The following is an 8,477-nucleotide window of genomic DNA, read 5'->3' on the forward strand; positions in this document are numbered from 1 at the left end:
GCAAGGGAAAACCATTCCCTGGGTGAGCACAGTGACATTTGGATGCATACTTCAACTTATTCTGAGGACATCATATGTCTGATGACAGTTGTCCTTTCACAGAGCTCTCTACTTACAGATCTAGGATATGATATGTGGATTTCACTGTTGTCTGCATTGCTTACCTTAGCCAGATTATTACATATTACTCTGTATTCATATTACTCTCTATCCATATATCTCTGCAGGGCTGGATTCCAGCGATGCCGGAAGCAAAACCCAGCCCAGCTGAACGAGACAGGGCAGAATTTAAGGGTGTGTATGGGAACAGTCTGCTTGCCCAGAAATGCAGCTTGGGCAAAGCCCTGCAGTGCTGGTATTCTCCATGGAGAAAAGGGAATTCAGGCATCCTGGTGGCAGGCTCTTGATGAGAAGATCACAGAATGACAGAACCTGGCCCAACTCCTCTTGGATAGGGCAGTTTCTTTAATAAATAAGAATACCTGCACCCAGATCTTTGTACCTCCTTCCTCTGACACTTGCCATGAGAGGGCTCCCAGTTAGAATATGTAAACATAACATGCATGTAGTGATCCTGCTGAGAATGCTTCCACAGCCTCTCTGATGTGTTCCTTAGAGATTTTCTGAGTCAGCAACAACATCTTGATGTATTTTTCACCTAAACATAATTTTTCTATTATGAATTTGTCCATTGCCTGGCATCAAGTAGTTGTACACCAAAGGGACATGCACATCACTTTGGTGCAAAACCTAATGTATTACATAGTAAGTTCCATTATTTATCCAAGTCTGAGGCCTACAGACGTGTCTTAAATTAAAAAAAAAAGTAAATATAAAGAAAGAACAAAAAAAAAAAAAAAAGAGAGCACATATTGCTGTTGAAGAGCTGTAAGTGAGCTTCCTGCTCTCAATGACAGCAAAATCCACAGAGAACAAGGTTGCAGATAAGATGAAAAATAGTTACTATTTTAGCACAAAAAATGAATGGAATTTGTCATAAATATAAACATTACAGATTCAGAGAATTCAACACTGAGATTATATTTGCAAAAAAAACTGGAATAAGTTAATGTTAAGAAATTTGGACTCCCAGGCAGTGGTACATTGTCCCCAGCTTGAAATGAGGACATGTAAAAACTGTCTCAACTGGATGTAAATGTGACTGCAGTTTCTGAAGTAAGAAAGTAGGCTTTTTTTTATATTTCCTAGGAAGTGGAATGTTAACAATCACCATGCCTGTAAAATATGCTGGCATATATAAAGCACAAATCAGTTCCTATAAACAAAATTCTGATTTTCCTGAAGTATGTGTGTACTGAAGGCTAAAATGAGACCAGAGATGATAACTTGATGTTTGATCCATATAAGCTGTGTGACAATGGGGTAAATATAAATTATATATACATTTATAATAGAAATTAAAGAATATAAATTATATCTATTATATATTAAAATAACATAAATTTATAATAAATTTATATTCTATATATTCTGAAGTGGGATGAGATCTTGTTAGAAAGAATGGCTGGGAGAGAGTTCAGATCATCAGATATTGGTTTCCCAAGGTCAGGATTGAAGGTACTTGAGACAGTAGTTCGTGTTGGGACTCAGGTGTTTATTATTTCTTATCAGTAAAACAGCCTCACAACCCTGAGTTCTGCAGCCTTTTATTAGCAGCACACAAAATGGCCAACAATCTCTTGGTACAAGGTCTTTTAAGATTAAACTATCCAATTAAGAATTGACACCTGGATTATTTTCCCTTTTAACCCAATAACTGATCCCACAGAGTCGCAATGGGGACTTTTCTCCCCAATTACAAAACATCATCCAAACCCATGAAGAAGAAGGAAGAAGAAGGTAAAGAAGAACAACCAGCCTCCACCCTAAAACCTCCATCTTGCTTCATATTTATCTCTATATTCTAAAACCCCAAACTCTAAGTTTTCCACCCTGTGATATTACACTCTTCTAACCAACTCCACACCCATAATCCCAGTGCTATCAATCAATTTTGGAAGCCTTCTCCACAGCCTCAGGGCAGTTGCAGTTTTCTCTTGTGGGTCTGTGCCTTTAAGCACAGAAAGTTTAAAATTCTCAGCATCCATGGTTCCAACAATCAGAGGAAGTCACAGAAGTGCTGTAAGTCTTCACCAAGAGGCAAGACAATGCTGAGTTCATGAGCCAACACTCTACTGGCATGGGGTAAGACCCTGATGAGACAGAAATACCCTGTACAGCCTCAGCCAAGTCTACTCTAGGGACAAGACATTTCTTGAGCTTCAACTCAGCCAATGCAGCAAACCTTTGCTCTGCTCCAGACCTGAGACAATGTACTTCAGGGTCACCACGTCTGCCCAGCTGCCACACATTTCTGCCACCCTATTTGCTCCTTTTTCTGATATGACACCTTGCTGGCCCCTCAAAAACCCCAAAGGCAGCGGATGGTGTTTCAGGCTTGCCATCAGTGCCAGTCATTCAGCTTCTTCCCTCTCCAAAATGTGCCAGCCTCACGTTCTTCCTTCAGAGCTTCTCCTCCCCCTGCCCTTGGCCAGCACCCAAGGAGCACTAGTGAGCCACCCCCTTGCTTTTGGGTGGGACAGACCTGCCAGGACCTACAGGCATTGTCCTGGCAGGGGCTCAGCCTCGATGGTGTCTGAGGCTGTGGGGCAGCAGTGTCTGCACACACCTTCTCCTATCTTAAACCAAATACCCTCCCACCTCTCCTGCTACCTGCACAGCCACCCGGGGTGAGCTCTGTGTGCAAACACATCTTCATTTCACTCAGGAAAAAACACTTTTCTGTGGTTTGCCCTTTGACAGCCTGTTCTCTTCATCTGGACCCAGGAAATGTCCCAAATAAACAAATTTGGCTCCCCTGTGCCAAAGATTTAACTAATATTTCTCTAAGGACATTCTGAGCTGGACCCTTTGATCACAAACCCACCATTTTGGATGGTTTCTCCCCCATTTATTTTGATTTATTTTCTTTCCATCCAACTTCCTCCCTGTCAGCACTGAGCAAGTAACACGAGTGGCTAATACAGAAAAGAAATAGGGAGGTTGCTGCCTTCCAGACAGGTCAGCCAGAGGAACTTGCTAAATATGTTTGTCATTCACTTGTTGTCTCAGACACTGCCAGAATATTTTGAGCAGCAAAGGCCCCTGCAGCCCTGCTAGCTGAAGGGCATCAGCTGGCAGACTGCTGTCTGGTGGGAAGTGCTCCTTTCCCTGTCTCCCAGTGCTCAGTGCCTGCCTGCTTTCCACCTTTACAGCAGTTTTCCTGCTGGATTTTTTCCAGATCCTGGCTGTTCTGATCCAGCTAGATCAGGAATGCCACGGCTCCTTTGCCTGGACAGTCTCATCTGCAGAAGATGAAAGGTTAATCTGTCTCGGCCTGCTTTTGACAAACTGCCTTTCATCCACTTTTCCTTGTAGTGTGGACTCTGTTGCAGGTCTTGCAGAAGGTCACAGCCCTTTGGACAGTCATTCCTTCCCCAGACTTTGCCATTCCCAGTCTTCACTCTAGTCCATATATGGTGTGTGCATGCTGTACGAAGGCAGGTCTGGAAATCCCTCCTGAAGGGGAGCTGAGCAGGTATGGTCCCTGTAGAAGAGAATTTCTCCCCAGCTTGTCTCCTGGTCCCACCAAATGTTGAACTATGGTCTGGTCTCTGAAATGGCCACACAAGCACCTCCAGAATGAGCTTTCAGTGGGCAGAACAGCGGAATCTCATGATTTACAGAGGCATTCAGGGCTGGCATGACTGGTGGGAGAATCTTTCCCAACCTCACTGAGAATTCCTCACCATCCTGGATCATTTAGTCTGTTATAGATTTGAATCAGAACAGGCTCCAGATAGAATAGGGGATATAGGTGAACTTCAGCTTTTTTACCTACAGGCAGGCAGTGAAGAGGAACTGCCTGTGTTATCATGTTATGTTTTTGATAGAGGGCTTCCACTGCATGTGCCTGAGCCTTGGACTTCCTAAATATAATTCCCAGTCCCGAGGAAACTCCACAAAGTAGAATGTGAATAATCTTAAAGGTTTCAGGGACTGGTGAACAGTAATGTTCTGTTTTGATGGTGAGCAGATGCTTTGCCTTGCCAGAGGGAGAACCATCCATGTGTAATTGAGGGGATGTGTGGTGGAAGGATTAAGGTGTTTAGTGTGGATGTGTCCTGAAGGAAGATGAAGAATGTTCTCCCCACCTTGCTCCCCACAGCCCCCACATTGTGAGAAGGACCTGCAGGAGCCTCATGGCCCTTGATGGACATTTTTCCCAGAAATTCACTGGCTTCTCCATTTTTTTCCTGTGCTTTCCAAAAACCTCAAAGATAACACAGACAAACCTACTGCTATTTCCATTTCAGCTTTATACTACTTCAAATTATCAGATACACCAGATATTTTATTCAAAAACCTTCCCCATGGGACCTGCAGCTTGCTAGGGCTGTAATCAGCCATGCTGTCATATGAACAGGGCGTGCTGGAGGCATCAGTGCACCCTGTGGACTCTGATTTACTGCCTGGCAGGGAATATTCACACTGCTGCAGCAGCATTTCTGCTGCCTCTGAGTAAAATGAGAGCTCCCAGGAGCATTAGCACATGCTGAGAACAAATGCTGATGCTCTGATCTGCTGGAGCAAAACTTCTCATCCCTACTCTTCTGCTAAGACCTAGCTGAGTACTGGACCATTGCAATGGTAAGGACATACTTTGTATATAAAACCCAGTAAGAATCAGATCAGACTAAAGTAAAGTGTATTTCTTGCAAGCTGTTTGTGTGTCATACTGTGGCTGGCATGATGAGTTGCCCAGCAAAGAAACATGGTTTGGAGATCTATGAGGCATCCCTAATCCATGCTGGTGCAGGGAATGAAAAAAAAAATAAATTAAGAAACATAAACTGACCTAGAAGAAAGTGTATAATTTTCATAAGTAATGACAGACTTGAATGCATCCTCTGGGATGAAAAGCAGTTCAGGATTTTCACTGCATGGGCTAAGAGAGAGAGAGAGAGCTAAAATCCAGGGAGGTAAGCATAATGGATAGTGCTGCTGGTGAATTTTGGGGGTAGGGGCAGCTGTTTAGGTGGAGATCTTTTTTGGGGGAGGAGGGGGGCAGGGGAGGCTGGGGTTTTTTTGTTTGGTAATTTGTATGAATTGATGGCTTTTCTCTCTTCAAGTTCTTTTCCTCTAGTCTTAGTGATTGCTATGCTTGTAATCTTGATTCAGTTCATAGAAATCAAAGTGCTATTTTTCCTGGTATGGACTGTTGTGAGTTACAAGTTTGTAAAGGTGATGCCATCCTTTTTCAGTGGGGACTCCAAGTGGCTTCCTGAAAAGCTGCAGTGGCAGATTATCTGCAGTTAAGAGGAAGGTGTCATTTTACTGAGCAGAGGAAGGTAAAAACTGTGACCTGGAATGTTAGGATAAACAGTTCTTGAAATTGCATCACAGTTAGCTGATCAATCACCCTCCTTCTTCCAGTACAGCAAACATGAGAGGATGAAATCTGAGCAGAGTTCTAAATAATATCAGAGTGATGTAGAGGATACATTTTCCCCCACACACTGGAGCTTCAGTTACATAGAAGATGAGCAGGGTGGAAAGACTGATAAGCCAATGGGGAGAAGATTAGTGCCGGGAAGTGTCAGAGATGTTGGAAAGTGAAGCAGAAATGACAGAAATCAGTGTTCAAAGTTCAGTATTAGAAAGAAAAAAAGGCCAGCTAGTACTCAGAAAAGAAAAAGAAATGATGATGAGGTATGACTCACATATAATGTCTTAGTGCCTCTCAAAGTGCTGATGCTTTGGTGCCCAGGAGGCACAGCTGTCCATGCCCAAGCTGCTGAAGGTCAGAGAACTCCATAGTCCACATGGGGCAGCAGCTCTAGTGGAGTTCATCAGATGCATCTATTTTAAACCTTCTCTGAGACTTGTTTCTTTAGGCCACTTATGGGCCCATGTTTCTTCCTAGATCAGTTACCTGTGCATCAGCACATTTTATCTCACAAGCAGCCTGACTCCAGAAATAGTGTGTTGATGCAAAATGACTCCTGTCCTCCAGCCAAGGCAGCAAATCAAAAGTGAGGAGAAATTGGTTTTCCTTACTCATCCCTTTACTATTCCTCTCTGATTCCAGCCCTGCTTTCCAGGATGGCTGCACGCAAGGCCAGCTCAGCACAGTGCAATGTGTGTGATTTCTCTCTCTTCCACCTGTGCAGTTGGAATGCTGGCCCCAGGTGTTGTTTCTTAAGGAACTTGCAATGTTCCCTTTCATCAGCTGAGCATTAGTAACAAATCCTCAGGCCAAAATAGTAACAAATACAGGTGAGAGAGGAGCCCCAACAGTCTCATGTGCTTCATGTGCATCCTGATTCTTCTACAGTCAGAGCAGCTTGTTCATTTTGGAGAGAGATTGTAATATTGTCCAAAGGGAACAGGGAGTCTTGGCACTGAAACATGGTCCCCAAAGTTGTGGTATTTACTACTCTGTCAGCAGGTCTATGAAGGATGGAGCTGGAAATAGTTCTCCATGTTTTCACTGAGCCACAGTTGTAACACACTGATTTTTGAATTACGTTTTTGGGGTTGTTTGTTGGTTAAGGGTTTGTCTAGAAAGAAAGAATACCACCTATCTCTTAGGAGCATATTGTGGGAAGGGAAAAGGAGAGGAGTCATTTCCCTTCTTTGTTGCCCAGATATTGCTGGCACTGATGAAGTTTTCACAGCTTCACACATAGAGATGATGTCTCTGAAGAGCATCACTTACAGAGACACAAATCAACCAGGGCATCAGCTTTTCCTTAGATATATTTAACTGCTGCCTAGAAGACTACTTCCATATTTAGTTATAAAATGGGAGGATTCCTTGGGTGTAAACCTCACTGTGTGTGGGAGGAGGAGGACCTCCCAATCCTGAACACTGACTGCTGTGATGCAGTGCAAAAGGCTTCAATCCTCCTGTTTTCTCATCATCTGCTTTCCAACACCGCCAGCTCCCTTCCCCACCAGTTTCACAGCCTCTTGAAGCACTCCCCATAAATAAAGAGGTGTAAACTTAGCCAGGACCTTGAGGGACCCACAAATACTCCTGCAGTGTGATAGAACCAAGTCTCCTTTACAATGGTAAAATGGAAAATGGTATCTGTATGTAGAATCTGCCCTTGGCAGCTGTGCAATGTGCCTGGCTCCAGTACAAGTGAGGTTCGTTATTTTAAGTATTGCTTGTTGCCTTGCAGGATACAGCCTGTCATTTAAGACTTCAGACCAGTAAACCTTGTGTGGATGCCTTGTTTCCTCTTTGGTCAGCTCAAATACAGTTGGTATCTACATTCCACACCAGTGCTGCAAGAGTCAGACAGGTAGGACACAGTTTGTCATCATTGTCTATGGATTTTTACCTCTGTAAGAGTTAGATTTTATGATTCCTTTCAAGTTGTAATGGTCTCAGTATTATTTCCACTTGAAGACATCTTGCATGATGAAAACCATCTCTTTTAGCTTTTTTTAATTGTACATTATTCTTAATTATTCCTTAGAACAAAAACTCATACATTTCAGTACTAGAAAAACTATATAGTAGTGCAGCTGTTCCCAGTTTGTTCTGGTGGCTCTACATGTTACCCTGCTTGGGGTTTATCCTCTTGTTCACACTTCTACCAAGCTGTTCATTAAGTTCAATTTAATTTACAACTGGAACATATTAGTATTGGCTATTCTGCCTCACAGAAGAAGTGAGGCACTGCAATATCCTCTTATCCAAATAATACATTATTTGTTTTTCTTTGAAACCGATTATTAACATCATATTTGTGAAGGTATTAACAAGGCTGTATGATCTTTAAATTTCCTCAGTAACAAGCCCTTTTCTAGAGTTACTGGCCTTCACTTGCCTTGTTCTAAGGCAGCACATCACCCCTTGCCCAAGTTCCTCCATAAGGACTCAGAGACATACAGATGCTTTTGGGACTACAGATGTTTTCCCTTGGGGAAACGTCCCTCTAAATGCCACTTGTTCAAGTGATAATGGGACCATGAATGAGAACCTCTGTGTACTGTACCCATGCAGAAACACAATTCACAAAGGAAAACAAATTTTTCTATGCCAGGACAGAAAAGGTACTTGTCCTGCCTTTGTCCTGATCCTTTCCTAATATGAAAATGAAATTAATCTTCTTCCCTTCTTGGTAACAGACTAAGACAGAGTGGAGAAATGCTGGAGATGGGATAAGTAAAGCTGTACTGTTATGCAAGGCTTAAAGTGAAATAAATATATCATTTGAAAATGCCCCAAACTTGTGTAACTGCGAAAATAAATTGACCAAAATAACAGATTCTGCTGTGTATGCGACGAAATCTATGTTCTTTATTCTCTACATATAGACATGGCTATGAACACTTGAAGAAGTGACAGAGGGTTCACATTTTGTGCAGCCCTCAGGTCGCTTTGATGCCTCATGACATCC

The sequence above is a fragment of the Fringilla coelebs genome, assembly GCF_963513975.1.
Source record: "Fringilla coelebs genome assembly, chromosome: 19".
Lineage (NCBI taxonomy): Eukaryota > Metazoa > Chordata > Aves > Passeriformes > Fringillidae > Fringilla > Fringilla coelebs.